Genomic DNA, 19722 nt, shown 5'->3' with positions numbered 1-19722 from the left:
GATAGAGGATGTTGTTGAGAGTTGACCAAAAGTTTCGAGGATTGGATTTGTTGTTAAGCTGAGCAGAGCTATAGTATAACTTTTTGTCATTAGTTGTATGTTTTTTTGCAAGGTTCCTCAGTTGTCTGTATTTTTGAAGAAAAGATGGTTGTTTAGTTTTAGTCCAGGTTTTCCAAGCATGATCTCTTTGTTTCATAAGGGACCTAGTCTCTTTGGAGAGCCAGGGAGCATGGTTTGATTTTACTCTGATTTTCCTAGAGGGAGCTAAGGAGTTTAGAGTATTCATGAAGATGCTATTAAAAGTGCTTACAGCATCGTTTAGGGGGAGGTGTTTTAGGATGGACCAATCTATCTTGTGGAGAATGGAGTTAAATTGGGATGAATTGAAAGTCGATAGTTTTTGACAGTCTTTGATAAGGTGGGGTTTAGGAATATGGGAGTAGTGTCTTAAGATGGTGGTAGGGAGATGATCACTGAGGGAGTCAGGTAAGGTGGTAGGATTGTGGTATTGGTGGGGGGAACTGGTAAGGATCCAGTCTATGATGGAGCTGGAAGTGGAATTTTTGTGGGAGATATTATAAGTTGGCGGAAGCCGTGTAGGTGGATACTGAGTTGGGGGGAGTCAGTTGTGAGTTTGGACCAATCAATATTGACATCACCAAGGATGTGTCTCATATGGTATGTTGTGGGAGAACCAGGATAGGATGTTTTCAAGAATGGGCAGATTGTTACCAGGAGGAAGGTAGATAGAATTAGGATCCAGAAAAGATCAGTCAGTGCCAAGAATAGCATCTCCTGTTGTGCCTTCTCATATTAACATAAACTATCAAGTTGTGCATGATTTCTTGCCAGAAGGGTTTGTTCTACCTCATCATAAAGGCAATGCATCAGCTAACAGGAACAACATTACGCAAAAAATTTGTACCATTGATGTTAGTCTGATAGAGTATACAGTACTATAGTACCCCATATGGAAAATCATGAAAAGTTTAAAAGACTATACACAAACCTCTTTACATTGGATAAATACCATACAACACTTCTGTTTCTACTCATTAATACAGTATAATTCAGCTGAACATAATATTTTCTTCATATTGATCACTGCTGCAGTAGCCTTCACTATATAGGTTATATCCTAGCAAGGATATAACAGCTGACCAGCATCCAAAGCTTCACGAAACCTTCCACGCACCCAAACTTTCAAGCAGCTCAAGCTGAACTGACTGAAAGACAAGCTATGGGTGCAAAACCATCCAGAGCTTTACTGCCGCCAAAGAGTAAGCTCCTCTGAGGCTTTTGAGGATCAACAGTCAACTTGTACTTTCCTTAGCTGGGCAGATAAGTTACCTTTGGGAAAAAATTTACACTTATCCTTTTACTGATGTTGTATTACTTTCCTCTTCAGGACAGTTATTTTAAAGCCAGGAGTGTTGTGTTTTAGCTGATTGTCTCTAGACTGTAACATACTTTTAAATGGAGCACTCATTTTTTTGTCAGTTTGAAAGTAGTGCTATCTAACTGATAAAATATTTTCTGTGGAGAAATTGTATTTATGTTAACATTGTGGGGTTGCCATAGTTTTTGAACATGCTTTTTATTATGTTTTTTATTCTGCCAAAAAAGTATGTTTTATGGCTGGTAGTTTTGCTGGCATTGTTGCTTGTTTTTCCCAGGATAGAGGCACCATTTTTGGCTTGAACGTGGAACAGATTGTCACTCCCACGGGGGGGGTCCTCCTTCTAGCCACAAAAAGAACAAGTTAAGCAAACAGCCTTTGCCACCACAGGAGTCTATTAATTTGTCTCAGCCGCTGGTGGGTGACTCTGCTGTGGCCATTTGTTGTACTTCAGATCATTCATCTTTTACCCTGGACTCTCTGGTGTAGTACAGCTGTTGGAGTCCTCTTAGTGGGCAGGTGAGAACCACTCTTGCCTATCCTGGGAGATGGAGAAGAGAAGACTTCCCTATTGTGTCAGAATGCTGTGCCCATCCCATCAGAAAGCAGCAGTTGCCATTAGTAACATGGTTGGTCCCGTTTTTCATTTGAAAAAGCAACAGAAATTCAAACATGTATCTATTTAATTTCAGAGTGTCAAGCCTTATCTTCAAAACCACCATACTTGATCTTTCACAAGGACAGAGTTACATTATGAACCAATGCATCCTTTCTCCCTAAGGTGGTGCCAGACTCTGATATCAATCAGTCCATTAATTTGCCAGTATTCTTTCCTAAATTTGCTAACAAGGGCTAATACGTGTAACAGTTATTGAATGTTTACAGACAATTACATTTTTACCTACATAGTATGAAAAACATCGGGAAATCTGACCAATTATTTATTTCATTTTCAGAAAAAAAGTTGGGGAAATCGGTTGCCAAAGTAACTTCAGCCAGATGGCTGAAGGACTGTATTTCTTTTATTTATAACAGCTTGAGTAGTACTTTATCACAACCTTTATGCACTCATTCAACTAGATTCATGGCAACTTCTTCAGCTTTTTAGTCTAGAGAGTCCATGGATGACATTTGTGCAGCAGCAACCTGGGCTACTCCCCTTACCTTTGTTACTTATTACAAATTGGATCTGGTCTCCAGAGGTAGAGCATAATTTGGTTCGATGGTAGTCTGGAATATCCTTCCTTGAGTCCACTCAGGATTTTAGGTAGCTGGGGACTCTTTCCCATAAGTTGAGGACAGAATGAAAATTGGCAACATCAGATAAAGAAGTTATTTATTCACCATAATGTTAAACCTGTGTTGTCCATTTTTATTCTTCCTCAACTCCCCTCCCTCCAACCCCCATCCTTAAAAAAATACCAGAAGAGTGAATGGATATTGAGCTCAGGATATCTTCTCATCACTACATGATGACTAATATTTCTTTCTGCTAAAGTCTACAAACAAGATCTGAGGTACTTAGGTTTGGTGCATTGTGGGTAAGGGAGAAGCTCGAGAGGTTTTGGTTGCTATGAGCCTTAGCAATGGCAGAGTTGGATCCAAGGGATTGGATCTGAACCCATAATTTGAGAAAGAATGAAAAAGGACAGCACTGATGGAATGTTATAGTGAGTACATAACTTCTTTTTTTTTAAATATTAAGTACATTTGGAAATGTTATTTATTTTCATAATTACTAACAAGCAGCTAGCAATTTCTCAAGTTAATGTGATATAAATGGACATTGACAAATAATTTTCCTGTCTTCCACCATGGCATTTCACACCATACCTCCTCAGTAACATGTAGGGCTCTCAGCTATGAAAATATGAATAAGTGACAAATTAAGTGATTAATTACTCTAATTAGGACATCCCACATTTACAATCTTAGTGTCGTTTTTTTAATAATGCACTTTCTAATGTTACCTATTATTAGCTGATAAGTCACTTGGTTAAAGAAGCCAGGCCCAGAAAAGGTCTGGACACCATAAGGAGAGATGGGTGTCAAGTGGAAGTACATAAAATGGTGTTATAGGCTTGAGTGAGTTAGTTGATCAGCTTTTCAGACCATAAATGATATATTATGTGACATGAATGTGCACAAGATTAAAAAAAAAAAAAACTGAAGATTACTTAATCTTAATCAAAAACAAAAACTAGTTGCACAGACAGCAAAGGTCCGGTATATAAAACTCAACAATACCAGAAATAAGATAAAATATACCAATGACCAAACACAGATGAATAAAAACAGCTTTAGTAAAAGGTAAGTGCTTTAGACATTCGAAGCGACAGAAGAAAGAGAAAATTATTGGTTGAGACTGAGTTGATGAAGAAACCGATTTGGAAGCAGCCGAAAACACGTTAGTTTTCAATCTTTCTTCCTATCAGCTTACTGAAGCACAGGTCAGTGTTTTGAATGGTGGTTAGTCCTTCACCCGTGCTCGTAGAACTGATTTTACAGAAGTTATGCTACAGTTGAGACTTTTTACACGCAGTATTATTCTACGGACTATGTTTCCTTCAGATGGTGTTTCTGGCTTTAAATACAAGAAACCAAGTACTTTTTGTCCTACTTTAATAGTCTCGGCAGAGTTATTTTTAAATAAATGTGAGAGTGACTTATGTGAGTCACAAGTTAATAATTATTCACATCCTTTTGTGAATCTGTCTCAAGGACAAGTAAATGCTTTAAATGATCTTAAGAATAATGTTAACATTCAAGTTCGTCCTGCAGACAAGAGTGGAGCAATTGTTGTCTTTGATAAATTGGGCTATGATAAGAGAATGTTTAACATGTTGTCTAATAGTGATGTGTATGTAAGACTTCACTATGCATCCATGCAAAGGTTGACCAAACATGTTTGAGATGAGCTGTATGACCTATTAATGAATATGCTTATTGATCTAGAGTTGTATGAGTATTTTGTAGTTGAGTCTCCATTGTTACCTTTGATCCATGGTTTACGTAAGGTCTTTAGATCCTCCTTTAGGTCCATTGTCTCTGGCAATGGCTGGTTGACTGAGCCTTTATCTATTTTTGTTGAGCACAAGCTTAGGACTATTGTTAATACTGCTCCCTCTGTTTTGAAAGATACTCAGCAGTTTCTTGAAAAGTTTTTTGAATTCAGTTCTATCTGTGATGTCTCAAGTTGCATGTTTGTTACACTGGACGTCAATACATTATTTACAGTGATCCCTAATTTGGAGGCAGTAGAAGCTGTTAGATTTTTCTTGCATAGACATAGTGACTACTCCAATGATTTGATACTTTTGATATGTACACTGTTGGATCTTGTCCTTGAAAGCAATGCTTTTATGTTCAGAAATTTTTCAAAAAAGTTTGGCATAGCTATGGGCACGTCATGTGCGAATAGCTACACCAACCTAGTGATGGCCTATTGGGAAGATTAATTTGTTTTAGGTCAACATAAGTTCTCACAGAACTTAAAATTTTTTAAAAGATTTGTTGATGACATATTCCTTTTGTGGGATGGTTCTATATCAGATCTTTTTATTACATATCTTAAGTCCACTACTAGCTATCTTACGTTTAGCAAGAATGCCGATATGGAATGTATTGATTTCTTAGATGTACATCTCTATAAAGGAGAGAGAGGTGTGATAGAATATCTATTTTAGTAAACCCTGTAGGAGAAACACCATACTGTATCGTACAAGTATGCATCCTGGTTATATTTTTAGAAATATAGCCAAGATTCAAACCTTCAGAGTGTCCAGACTTCATACGAATGATGAATGTTTCTTTCAAGCTTTTGGTACATTGAAACATGAACTTTTAGATAGAGGTTATTCTCAATGTGATTTTGCTTCTGTTGATAAGGTTATAAAGGATGCTAGGAAACACTCAGCTAGACCTTAGTTTTCTTATGCTAATAACTCACGTACCAAGAAAGCAATACAGGATAGATTTGTTATACCTGTTATCACGTTTACTAGTGATGTAGGCAGAGTATGTGATGTCATATGAAAGAACTGGCAAGTTTTAATATCTGATGACAAAGTACTTAATGTAGTTGGTGAGAAACTAAAATTTTGTTTTAAAAATAGTCTTCCCCTTAAAAGACAGCTTTGTTATAATAAAAGCAGGAAGTCTGGATTATCATCAGAGAGGAAGGGGACTTTTTCTTGTCGGAGATGTTCAGCTTGTCAACATATTTCTACATCTAGAACTTTTATGCATCCATCTACTGGCTTTGTATTTAATCCTAAGTTCTGTGCTGATTGTTCCACTAAGAATATAGTGTATCTTGCAGTCTGTAATCAATGTTGTTGTTTTTATGTAGGCAAGAGCTGCAGGTCTCTGAGGGAGCGCCTACTTGAACATATAGGGTATATCAGGAATAAGGACAATTCTAGTGCTCTTTACAGATATGTTAATGCTTTTAATAATCATTATTTTAGTTTTTTTAGTATTACAGTGTTTGTATGTGAATAACAGAGGGGGTGATATGAATCATAATTTAGAGAATGCTGAAACTAGATGGATTACTCTTTTGCAAGCAAATAAGCCTCCAGATTTAAGTGTCTATGTGCCTTTAAAACCTATATTGAAAGAATGTAAGCTGATGCACTGATTGTTTGATTGATTGTATTATATAATTATATAATGCACAGTGGTGCAGCGGTTAACGTTGTCGCCTCACAGCAAGAGGTTCTCCGGTTCGATTCTCGGCTGGGGTGCCTTCTGTGTGGAGTTTGCATGTTCTCCCTGTGTTCGCGTGTGTTTCCTCCGGGTACTCCGGTTTCCTCCCACATTCCAAAGACATGCATCTGGAGCATTTCTCCCCGGGCCTCCGCTGAAAACAGGCTCTGTGGAACCTAGTCGGACTTTCCCGGTCAACAAATGATAAATAAAATAAAAATAAAATAAAAATATATCGCCTCTGCTGTGAGATGTATTTTGTCTGATGAAGTTCCTAGTGTTGGGCATGAAAGCACTTACCTTTTATTAAAGCTGTTTTTATTCAGCTGTGTTTGGTCCTTGGTATATTTTTATCTTATTTCTGATTACTTAATCTTGTAAACTTTAAAAAAAAAAATACCTTTATTGAATTATCACTTGTGACATAGACAAACATATCTATATGAAAGTTACCAAACCATATAAACAAGTTCACATTTACAAACATACGTTTTTTATATATATATATATATATATATATATATATATATATATATATATATATATATATATCCATCCATACATCCTCAACCCCTTTTCCCATTTTGCACATGGGGTTGGGGTGTCACTTCAGAAGTGACAATCATTTCGAGCCAAGGTTTACACTGCCGGGTGGTTTGCCCTGCCACAGTATTTCATTTGTACCACTCACTCACACACACTCTCACCTGTGGGCAATTTAGAGTGTCCAATCCGACCTACTGCATGTCTTTGGAATGTGGGAGGAAACTGTAGCACACGTGACCACAGGGAAGACATGCAGACTCCATACAGAAGACACCCCAGCCAAGAATCGAACCGGGCAGCCTCTTGCTCTGGGGTGACAACACTAACCACTACACCACCATGACCACCCTATATATAGAGAGATAGATAGATAGATATATAGATAGATAGATAGATAGATAGATAGATAGATAGATAGATAGTTCTATACAATAAAATCAAACCAACGTTACATAAATTGTTCAGTTTCTGCCTTCTTTTAAACTTCATTCCTCCTTCAAAACATTATCCTGTTTGTATTGTTCCCACATTTTCCATTTTTCTATTTAATGTATTCCTGCCCATTTGGAAAGATCACACTTTCTGTTCTTTTATCTCTGTTACAATATTCACTTCTTTAAATATGGCTGGTTTAGTCATTGATTTTCATTTTCTAAGAACTGTTTTTTTGGCAGCCACCAGAATTAAACTTAACAAGGCCGATCCTGTATCTCAGGTGATTACTCAGCTCAAAAAAAAAAAAAAAACATTTCTTTAGTTACACCCATTTGCTCGTCCAGTATTCCTGACAGAGTACTAAGTAGGGGATTTTTAAAGTCTGTTGACTCACTGCACTCCCAAAACATATGTTCCCAGGTACATCTTTCTTCCCCATTACACCTCCAAAATTTGCTATCTGAGGAAAAATTCTTTGGAGTCTGATTGGGGTATAAAAGTACCTATACAAACACTTCCAGACAAAAACCCTAAATCTTCTACATTTTTTCCATATTTGGGAACCACACTTATATCTTTCCATTGTTGCTTTGTGAATTGCTTATCGAATCTTTCTTCCCATTTCTTTTCTGACCTGCTATTATTGATTCTTGTAGTTATTGTGCAATATTTTACATGCCCTATTAATTAGTTCTTTTTAACAGCAGCTTCTGTTCTAGATTCAACTAAAACTCAACCAGTGCAAGTCCTTTATTTAAGATTCCCCTATCCCTTTCTCTTTGTCTATACTCTGATATCAAGTCCTGATATACAAGGCAGTCTTTAGCCTACAGTCCAAATGTCTTCCTGGCCTCTTCCCATTCTATTGCCTTTGCCTCTCTAATTATTTGTTCCCAATACCTTGGTTCCTTTGCTCACTTCCACCAGTAAATTCCAGTCCCCTCTTGCCTGTTCCCTGTACCCATAATTGCAGTCACCCCTATCTGGCGAATCTCCTTTCTCTCCTCCCATGTTGAAGTAGTGCTTAGTATAATTTCTCTACTTTACAAATATAAAAGTTCAACTAGGAAAGAAAAAGCAGCAAATGCACTGTGTGCAAAATTCCGTCTCTGTGTCTTGGGAATTCGCCGCTATTCAACGCTCATACCAGTCCACAACACCTTCAATGAAACCAAGTAGAAGTAAATAAAAGTTTATTGTAATGCCAAACAAGCTTTATTCAAGTGAAAGCGCTTAACCATTCTTTGTTTGTTGGCATTACAATAAACTTTTATTTACTTCTACTTGGTTTCATTGAAGGTGTTGTGGACTGGTATGAGCGTTGAATAGAATGAATTTCCTAGTTGAACTTTTATGGTTGCTGCACTGTTTGCTTCAGTCGAGTTCTACTTTACAAATATGATATTCTGTATGACTGTTGTTATTCTTCTTAAGGATTTGACTCCAAAATCCCACTCTTTACTCATTTTTTGAATTAGTCCCCTGCTTCATCATCATCCCTTTCCATTTTGAATTGTAGCTTTCTGCTTGTGTTATGTATAAGAACCTTAACTGTATGGCTCTAAAATATCCCTACAAATCAGGTAATCCTAAACCTTCTTGTTCTATTGAAAGGATCAACTTATCCCACTTGCCCTGCCAGATAAAATCCTTCAACTCTTTATTACTATCCCTCTATCAATGCCTGGCCTGTGTATAAACTAAAGAGACTAAAAACATTTTTACTGCTTGTATTTTGCTATCAATATCCACAGGTAAGAGCTTCTGTTTATCAGTTTTTGTATTATCATTTTTTAGGCTTTCCCCACATATCCTTAGCTGCCATAGCAGAGTCCTTTTTAACCCATACTACTAAATACTTCATTTTATCATAGGTTCATAGGTTGGTACTAGGCTATCAGACCTAGGGCCTATACAAGCCTAGCCATAACAATTCCCTGGATATTTCTTCCCACAATATTTACTTCCCTGGACTCCTGTCTAGCAGGGTGATTGACGTGACCCCCGGGGTGAATTTCCTATCTTCCATCCAATCGTCAAGGTTCCTTTTGAAGAGGTCCAAGGAGGTGCTCTGCTTGACATGTATGGGCAGTCTATTCCAGAGTATGGGGAGTCTCTGGGTCAGGAACCTATCCCTCCAGCATGTTTTGTTCATTGTGATGACAAGATTTAGATCCCTGGAGCATGTCCCCATAAATATGGGTATTGCTGAATCAATTAATGTGTCGTACATAGTTTACAGCTATAGCCTTTGTTTTATCTTCATTAATTTTATATCCCCACAAAAAAATGGAATTGTCTCACAATGTTCCACAACCCAGAGATGTACTTTTCTGATTTTATCAGGTACGAAATAATATCATCTGCAAATAAATTCAGTTTTTCTTGAATACCATACCAATTATATCCTTGAATTTCTGAATCCTTTATTTTCTTTGCCAATGGTTCTAAACACAACGCAAGTAACAAAGGTGAAAGAGGCCACGCCTGTCTAGTTCCTCTTTTCAGACGCAACTTATCAGAGAGAAACCCTCGCACTTTGATTTTTGCCTGTGATCCTTCATATATCTTACTAATTAACCGTATTATTGTATCAGAATATGCAAATACTTACATTGCCCTTCTCATAAAATCCCAGCTTACACTGTAAAATGCTTTCTCTGCATCACGACCCACCAAGAACAGTAATATTTTCTTACATTCTCCTGTTCTATTAATGTCATCAAATGCTTGTTTCCCCTCCACAAAACCACACTGGTCCATATCTATCAATTTTGTCAACAGTTTTGCCATTCTTTTAGCTGTTATAGATATAAACACTTTATAATCATGGTTTAGAATTGAAATGGGCCTGTATGAAACTGGATGTGATGGGTTTTACAGTCTTTAGGTATTACAGCCACCACAGCTATTTTTTCAGGATGTTGGTGCTTCCCCTCCTTTTAAAAATTGTTAAACAAAACCTTCCAGATCTTTCTCACTTTATTCCCCCTTAGCTTCCAAACTTCCACAGAATACTATCTATTCCTGGAATGTTTCCTGTAGATTGGTTATACATCACCATTTTTATCTCACCTCCTCCTATCTTGCCTCATCTACCTTGACATATTTAAGTCTTTCATAAATATTTCCATTTGTGCTTTTTCCTACTTCTCTGCTTTATACAAATTTTCATGCAATTTCTGAAGTATCTCTAATACCTATACAGGATCTCTGGTTAATTTTCTTGCTATAGGCTCCTTAAGTTTGGCAACAATCTTTCTTCTTTCTGTTGTCTAAGCCATTGTGCCAAATGTTTTTGTGCTCTGCAGTTGTTATCAAAAACAGTTGCTTGACAGCAATCTTTCTAAACTCCTTATTTTCTGTTTAGCACTCCACAGTTGAACCACTTCTTGCTCTATGAGATTCCCCATATTCTGTAATACTTTAACCTTTGTTAGCCCCTCTAAATAATTATTATTACTTCTTAACAAGATCTCTATTTTATTTCTATTCTAACTCTACTTTAATTTTATCCCACTCACTAGCTATAACTATGTTCCCTAATAACTCCCAAATAATTTCCACTGCCCGTTCCTTAAATTCCTTCATTTTTAACCAGTAGGTGGGAAAGCATAAGTGTCTTATCTTTACTGAAATTACCCTGCATTTTTATCTTAGCCATATGCATTAACACTTACACTAAGTGTATACAATCTGTATTCAAGAACATCCCTACCAGATTTTTTGTGCTTCCTAGTCACTCAGAAAGATTACACTAAATGTACATGTAGTCTACACTTTGTGATAACTTTTATGAATCCCCTTCAATATTTAAGGCTGCAAGAATATCAGTAGGAAAACTAAAATTAGGAGAAAGAAGGAGTGAGTTAACAGTGTACACTTAGTGTTCACTGTGTAAACGTTCATGAATCCCAGGGAGTAATTATTGGCACACAATCTGAAATAGCTATTGGATGTGTGTTAAAGTTCTCAATTAAATGCACACATTCAGTCAGTTCTTGCCCAAGTATTGTAACTTGAGGAATAATATGTAAATTATGTTTGTTTCTACTACTGAATTCATGTTTCCATGCCAAATATTTTCATAAATTTCTTCAGAAATCTACCTTCTTTTCTTATAGTTCCCTTCTAGGTCACCCAGATATATCCTCATTTTTTTGCAAATCAAATCCCAGTCCCCACCTATAACTAATATTCCCTGCTGAAGGCTGACTGTTTCTCCCAATATTTTTAAGTTGCATAATAACAGTTTTAGGTGGAATATAAATACATGCAACCATAATCCATATCCTTTGGTACTAGCCCCTTACTACCATAAATCTACAATTATATTTTTTCTCCACTTCTATCACTGTTGGAGTTCCTATAGCAATTAATGTCCTCTTTATCTTTGTCCCTAATATTCTACTGGCTATCCATCTTGAAATCCTTTCTGTATCAAATTTACATGCTCAGGTTTTTCCAAATGTGTCTCCCATATCATTGCACTCTGCATTTCTTAATATAATTAAATATTATTTCCCTATCGTCTATACCTGATAGATCTTTCACATTTCAAAATGATATGGAAAGTGTCAGCATTGTGATAAGAAGTCATCATTCCCACCTAGTTATATATGACAGCTTTTTAGATTTCTGTTTACATGCACCCACCAATGTTTTGCAGGTTAATCCTTTACAGTTTTCTTATTATCAACATTGGAACCTATGTTACATTTTATGAGATTTTTTTTTTGTTTTTATAATAATGATGCATGTGAACATATTTTATACAAAGCACAAAGGTTGTTTTGCACCTTTAGACATGGTCTTTAAGGAGATTGTTAGAGTTGGAAAGTGATTTTTTTTTTTTTTTTTTTTTTACGGAATGAAGATATAAATAAGATGTGAGATCACAAGATCGTAGGAGTATTTGAATAATACTGACTAGTTATGGATTGGGAATCAAGTGGGTTATGGATTTTACAAGAATTCAAGGCCGATAATTAGCAGACATATAAGGAATAAAGTAAGGCTGCAAAGAGCTGTCCATCAAAGATTCCCATTAAGTGCATATTTGTTTGGTTATATATCAACATAGTAATAAACCATGTGAAAGATGGTTTTCAAAAGTAGGTCATGTAAGATATACAGAGGAGTGCAGCATTTTCATATAGTCCATCATGGGCGGATAAAGTTATATGCATAAAAAACAGGTTATCTCATGCTTAGTGGGCAAGGTACAAAACAAATTATAGGCATTTAGGGATATGTGCTAATAGAAGAAAAAATAAAGGTAATGGGAAGAAGGCGTTTTCTATTATTGAGTATTTTTTTCATGGATGAGTATAAAAGTATTAGGGATGTAATCTACACCCAATTTTTAAATGCGAGTTGCCAATTGCCCCTATATGGGAAGAAGGAGGCTGATGAGACACTGTGTGTTGTTGTGGCACAAAATTCTTAACGCTGCATGGTTTCCTTCTCTTTCTTCTTATTTGAACTTGTAGGATGTAAAATAATACTGGTGTGTGTGGATGTGTTTCTGTGTAAACCCCTGCTAATAGCACAGGCTGCATGCATCCAATGAGCACTCTACCCAAGCTTTGATCAGAGGACTCCTAGTTTCCAATGGAGTCAGGAACACATTGCAGAGATCCATACCCTGTGGCCACCCTGGGTAGTGGAGTTCTTGGCCAGTTGCCCCACTGCAGCTAGTGTATTCAATCCCCACGCTACTGGTTAACTCTAGGTCAGCATTGATATAGTCAGGCATAAACTGCTTTATTATTGTGGACTGTATTATTACTATAGTTTTATTAATTGTCAGATAACACTGGTGCATCCTGGCCTCAACCATGCTAACAAGAGCATGGCTGCAAGCAATGTTCCATCATGCATAGCATGCACGCTTTGTCGCTCACTTTATTAACTACCTCCACTACTGCAACACATTAAGCAGGTTGTGGCAGAATCTACATTATGCTATAGTTATGAGGAACAGCCATTTAACAGAATGGTGTTGATTTTTAGCAATACAGATATAAATTCACTGAGATAAAGTAGTGCAGATCTATTTTGAGGTAGGCTCAACATAAACTGACTCTAGCCATATAAAAATATATACGATTGCATTGATTTTAAAGTGACTTTCACAGCACCATGTTGTGATAAAGGCAGAGTTATACAGTGTCATGAAGTGTAACTGCTTCTGTGTCCAGTAACAGAACAATAATGCTGTACATATTTAAGCCTCTTACATTAATTTGATTCCATTTTTGTCACTAGCCCATTAATATTTTTCTGTTTTCTGGTATTTTCATTATACTTTGTGTTAAAGATTGTATCGCTCACCATAAAAGTGACGTCTGGATTTCAAAAGGGATCCTTTCTATTCGCTCATACCTACAGCTACTGTGGATGACCTCATTACCTTCAACTGGGCACAGAAACATTTAAAAAAAGTGGCTATTTCATTTCATGAAATAAAGTGGTTAACTCACACCGCAAGGCCTAGACAGACACCGATGCTGCACCCCTGTAGTTAGTCTTTTTTTGGGACACCAGTTTATTAATAACTCAGATCCATCATCTGTGGTTGACGATTTATTCTGCATCTTGTAAGACAGAATTGACACCTTTACATTATTTATATCTGTTCCCACATGGCTCCTTTGAAACTTCAGGTAAGATGTCTGTCAGTGACACGTAAGTGAAAAGTAAATGATCCCTTTTTTCTTTCATTTCCTGTCACATCCCTTTCCTCTACCTTGTTATCTTTTGCCTAATCTGTTACAAAGTACCATGTGATTGCTAATAGAATACTGTTACTAGAGTTCACCACCCACTGTTTCTAATTGTTGATATACGTATATGTTTGTATATGTATATACACCTACACATTCCCATTGGTTTTATTACCTTTATAGTACACTCCAAGCCTGGGTCAGGTTCAGTTATACAGATGTTTGCTTAGTGATCTCTTCACTGTATGTGTGCTGTGTCGAGCCTGATGTCACTCCTGTATTATTAATTGTTTGCTCCTTCCCTTTTGGTGTGTGAAATTGCAATATCAGTCATTTAGCAGGAAACCAACTTTCATTTTATTCAGAAACTATCAGAAAGCTGTGCGTTCTTACCTCACACCAGGTTCTTAGATTTTTGTTCCTGTACCGACATTTCAGTGAAGCATTGCAAGGAGGGTGCTATCCCTGTCCTCTGGGTGAGGTGTTAAACTAACATCCCATTTTTCTAAAATGGGAGGTTCTCAGGGCAGTCATTACTAAAAAGATTTGGGAACTTTCTCAGTGTTTTGGACAAATTTTCCATCTTTATACATGTAATCTTGTTCTCCCTTGAAAGTAGCTACAATCATTCATTAATCAGCTTAGGCAGGAGGACTTTCCTATTCAAAGAGTGAAGGTACAGTTATATTATGGGTCATGTAAATGAAGCTTTTATGTGCTTCTAGAAGTGGGGATGTGTATTCAGTATTCATACAGCAGCTAATGCACACCCCAGGTGTTGTGCTAATGCAGACTTAGAGACTAGTGCTTATGGATAGTAAGAAAAGCTGTATTCCAGAGTGCATACAAGTGCTGAAAATGTATGCTGCTTGGACTGATCGTTTTACATTGGTATAACTCTTTCTATTCTTTACTAGCACAAGTGTAATGGACAGGATGGTACACGTATGCTTTGTCAATATGCTTCAAGGTATCTTCATAGGTTCATAGGTGTATACTAGGCTAAGGATTACTAGGGCCTTTATAAGCCTACCCATGCTGCCCAAATGTGACACATGACTTTTGTGTTTTAGACATTTATATTGGGGTGATTTTTTTAGTTATGATATGATTTACTGGCTGTGTCTGTCCATCAGAGACATACGCACCAGACCAGTGGTGAATTTTCAATTTCCCATCTACTGGTCCAAGTTAAATTTAAATAAGGTTAGGGACGGTCTTTGCTTCAATTGATTGGGGAGCGTATTTCAGAGAATGGGAATTCTCTGAGATCCTTTTTTGTTTTTGGATCTAGTAATTCTGTTGCAGTTTGTCTTGCATATGTGCACAAGGTTCATCGGAGTAGGGTTCAAGGATACTTTGTTGTGTAGGCATAGGTTGCCTCTCAGTAGGCTGTATGAAACCAAGTATAGAGGTAGAGCTTTGACAGGATCTGCATATGACATTGTGTTTACTCCCTGTAATCTTTTTGTAAGGAACCTTTGTGGACATTCCAGTTGCTGCATGTGCCTGGTCAGGTATATACTGAAAGAGACACTATACTTTATGATGGGTCTAATGAGGGTCAACTACAGTGGTATGATGACTTCATTGGACCTCGATGCTATGCCATTACTTATACATTGAGCAACATAAAATAATTTTCTTAATACCTTGGACACTTGTTGGCTGAAGGCTAGGTTTCTGACTATATGAGTTCCCAGATCCCTTACTAGAGAGTAAACTCTTAAAGGTGTTTTATTGATGATGTAGTGTCCTGGTGTGGATGACATCCCAAAAGGTACTATAATGTTTTTCTTGGCAATGAGTTTTAAGTTGTTTCTTTGACAGCAGTCATTTGCCTGTGTTAGACCTTCCTGTAGGGTGTTTTCATCTTGGGGAGATTCTATGACTGCTCCCAGTTTGAAATCATCTATGAACTTGGTCAGACAGATACCTTTGACATTGGCTTTGACCTCCAAGAATTAGATGTCAAAGAGGAGTGGGCCCAGCACAGAGCCCCAGTGGACTTTACTAGTGATCGGCCACTTTGTGGAGGTAGCCTCACTGATCCTAACTTCCTGGCTCTTATCTGTAAACCAGCTGGCTATCCATCACTTTATAAAGGAGTCTATGCCTATTTCCATAAGTTAGTTAACAATGCCCGAGTGAAGTATTGTATCAGATGCCTTAGCCAGATCAAGGTAGGCAATTTGCACTGATTTACCCTTATCCATGGTAACCTTTTCAAAGAAGCCCACTAGGTTCAGCAGGCATGGTCTTCTTTTGACAAAACTAAACTGGGATGGATCCAGTGTCTGGAGGTCTCCTATGACCTTTTTGATTATTTCTATGCTGATTCCTTCAATGGCTTTGCAAATAAGACTTGTCAGTGTAATGGGTTTGTAGTTTCCAGGATCTGTTGATGGTGCTCCCTTATGAAGGGGAATGACCATTTGCAGTCCCCCATTCTTGTGGCATAAAGCCTGTTTTGAGACTATAATTAAATAGCGACTTCAGAGGTCCTGATAAGTTATATTTTAGACTATTCAGAAGGCATCCCAGGATGTTGTCAAAGCCCATTCAGGTTGTGTTCTTGGCCTTAGTGAGGACTAGTAGGACATACTCTCAATTTATAGATAGAGGGGTTATGTCCAAGGGTATTTCTTGTGGGGGGTGGTGGATCAGTGAATGTATCACCATTAACCACCAGTTCAGCACACTGGTGTATCCTGCCCTTGAGGTTTCTGATATAACTGAAGAAGGCCTTATGTTTGTCTTTTGCCTGGGAGGCTATCTTAACCTCAAAGTTGACTTTATTTGACCTAGGTAGCCCTTTTATTTGTCTGTTTAGTTTGATGAGAGAGTTCTTATCTTTATAGGAGTTACACTTCCTGATTTTTGCCATGATTTTCTTTCCGTTTGTTGCATACCCTGTTTAATTTGGGATGCCACCAGGGCAGTTTGCTTTTGGAGTTAGTTATGGGCTTACTTCTGGTAGGTACAGCAGCCTCTATGCAGCCACTGACATGGTTGTACAGAGTTTCTGTGAATAATTCTGCATAGGCTGCTGTGCTCCATGGTTTGGAGAGGGAATGAATTTTGATAAACTATCACTTAATAAAAGGTAGCTTGCCTTGGAATAGTTCCTAACTGTTACCGGGTTTACTGGGGTTGCTGACTTAATTTTAATTTCAAAGGAGACAGCGTTATGGTCAGACTTTACCAGGGAGGATGTGACACGGGGAGGTGGGGGCTGCAGCACTCTCCAGTATATTATGAGCTATTAGTCCTGTATGTTGAATTCTCTAGGTCAAGGGTGTTGTGTTTAAGAAGGCCAGGAATTTCTGTGCCTGTAGATTTGAGGCCGTGTAAGATTCCCAGTCTATAGATGGGTATTAAAGTCCTCCATGCATAGGGTGCTTGGATGGTAAGTGTCTCCAGTAGGTCCAAATATGTTCTTTGAGTTTCTTGGGACATGAAGGGTGACCTATAGCTAGCTAGCTAGGATATGGTATGGGATTTTATCTATGGTGATCTGCACATGGACAAACTCTACCAGCCTAGATGTATGCTTGTTACTGAAGTATATTGAGACACCTCCACCTTTAGCCCCCATAAGTGTGGCAGGGAGTGAAACCTTGCACTACTGGGGTACTCTCTGTGGCTTTAAACCATGTCTCAATAACTGCACAGATGTCTATATTCTCAAGGGTGAGGAGGGCTTGGAGGGAGAGTATTTTTTTTGTTTAGGATCCTGGCATTGAGAAGTAACACCCTGAGGTTCATTTGAGCTGATTTTGCTGTTGGTAGGTTTGTCAGTTTTGCATTGTCTAAAAAGGTGCTATGGAATTGGATAAAGTTTTAGTCAGCATTTGAAAGCCTAGTGGAGACAGGTTCAGACCATCCCTGGCAAAACAATGTGGTGTGTTAACCATGTCCTTCCACGCTGACACATATTGGATCCCAATAGAATGACACCAGAGACTCAACCAGTTGCTAAAATCAATCATTCATGTAACCTTCATCATCCCCAGTGAAGGTAATACGTCGCTGAATGTTAAGTTCATACCAGCCTATGACTCATAGCCTGACAGCTCCATGATGTCTCTCTTCATGCAGCCCAAGAAGGTACATCTCAAGTTATTTATGCATGCATGGACTATGATGGAATCATAATGGTACCTATGGTGTAATGACTTGAGTGTGTACGCAGCTTGGAGGCTCCTCACTCCAGAGAGGTAACTGTTATCTTCTCCTTGTTCAGCCTGGTTAAAGCGGCATCAGTGTATCTTACAATGGAGTCCCCTATGTCTAGATTTCTGAAAGTGGCATTGGTGTATCTTACAATGGATTCCCCTATGTCTAGATTTCTGAAAGTGGCATCGGTGTATCTTACAATGGAGTCCCCTATGTCTAGATTTCTGAGAAGTATGTTTTCTTGCTTTAAGGGGTTTGTATCTGGGGCTCCATTGATTATGGCTGTATGTGAGGTGTTAGATGTTTTTGCTGAGTTCTTATAGGTTTGCCAAGAAATAGCTTTGCCAACAGGTGGTCTAGGAGGTATTTGTTATTTAGGAAGATTGCATTTAAGTGCCTCAGAATATATCGATATGTGTGTGTGTGTGTGTGTGTGTGTGTGTGTGTGTGTGTGTGTGTGTGTGTGTGTGTGTGTGTGTGTGTGTGTTTGTGTGTGTCTGTGGTTTTGACAACCTGATGTGTGCTTGTGTGTGGGAGTTTAGTCTTCAGTGACTTTACATAAGTACACCTCTGGCATACCATATCTGTTACTTTAAGGACTAAGTAGTTGTTGGTAACCATGAGAGAATTACTACATAGTCTCAAGATACAAGCATCCACCAAGCTGGATGCAGAGAAGTTAGGAAATTGCATATCTAGACTGTCTGGTCCTTTAATTGGTGAGCTACAAGAGAGTGGCATATTAGATGTTTACAGAAGGCTATTAGGGATGCTTTATTGGGGCAGACTAGGTTAAAATACAGCAGTGACCATTTAAAATAAGTTATAAAGAAAACAACATCTTAGCTTTACCTGGACGATACTGGATGCAAGTAAAACAATTCTGGAACACAGTCTAGGATGCCAAGCTTTGCTGAGCTCTATAGAAATGAAAAGAAAGCCTCTCAAATGAGCCAAATTTATATCACCACTGAAGAGACAGAAAACTGACTACAGAGCCTTATGGTCAATAAAATGACTATAATAAATACAACTTAAAAAAAACATAAAAAATAAATTAATAAAATACCACCAAGACCACCGATCCAAGAAGTAAACAAATTTAATGAAACACTTAGCACCTCAGCTTACACAGCCTTCCAAGAGTAAAAACACTGCAAAATACTGTTTGCTTATATACAGCATATTGCGCAAAACAATTAATCAATTAAGCATGCAATTCAAATCACATACTTCCAATTACATTCTTTGTTGAGTCCCTGAGGCTCCAAAGTACATCACCTATGTAGGTTTCCCCTATACAAAACTTCTTACATACACTAACCCCTCTGTATTGCAACTGTATTCATGCCTTACAGGAATTTTAGGGTCCAGTTGCAGGAACATATTAGGGACATAAAAAATAAAAAAATTAGAGAGTCCCCTTGGGAGTCATTTTTTGACAGCACACAACTCTAAACCTGATTCTCTTAGGGGTTGCGTCTTAGAAAAATTGCAAGTTGGCATAGGTGAATGTGTGTGTCTTTAAAAAACAAACTCTTAAAAAAAGAAACCCTGCTGATTTTAAAGTATGGTACTTTGAAGCCTCAGGGAGGTGCTAAGTGTTTTATTAAATTCGCTTACTTCTTGGATCGGTGGTCTTGGTGGTATTTTATTAATAAAATTACTATACTTTGAGCCCTTTTATGTGTTTTTCACCTCAGCTAGACCATGCAGAGACATCCT

Source organism: Protopterus annectens, chromosome 14.part0 (assembly GCF_019279795.1).
Source record: "Protopterus annectens isolate FY-2018-M chromosome 14.part0, PAN1.0, whole genome shotgun sequence".
In the NCBI taxonomy this organism is placed as follows: domain Eukaryota; kingdom Metazoa; phylum Chordata; order Ceratodontiformes; family Protopteridae; genus Protopterus; species Protopterus annectens.
Note: the sequence above shows the minus strand (reverse complement) of the source record.